This window comes from Arachis duranensis, chromosome 3 (assembly GCF_000817695.3).
Source record: "Arachis duranensis cultivar V14167 chromosome 3, aradu.V14167.gnm2.J7QH, whole genome shotgun sequence".
In the NCBI taxonomy this organism is placed as follows: Eukaryota; Viridiplantae; Streptophyta; class Magnoliopsida; order Fabales; family Fabaceae; genus Arachis; species Arachis duranensis.
The window spans coordinates 18,382,208-18,382,556 of NC_029774.3; positions in this window are offsets into that span (position 1 = coordinate 18,382,208).

The window sequence follows — 349 nt, forward strand, 5'->3', positions numbered from 1 at the left end:
CTTTACTATGAGTTTGTGTGTTTTTCTATGATTTCAGGTAATTTCTGGCTGAAATTGAGGGACCTGAGCAAAAATCTGATTCAGAGGCTGAAAGAGGATTGCAGATGCTGTTGGATTCTGACCTCCCTGAACTCGAAGTGGATTTTCTGGCGCTACAGAAGCCCAATTGGCGCAGTCTTAACGGCGTTGGAAAGTAAACATCCTGGGCTTTCCAGCAATATATGATAGTCCATACTTTGCCCAAGATTTGACGGCCCAAACCAGCGTTCAATGTCACCCTCAGAAATCCCAGCGTTAAACGCCGGAACTGGCACCCAAATGGGAGTTAAACGCCCAAACTGGCATAAAA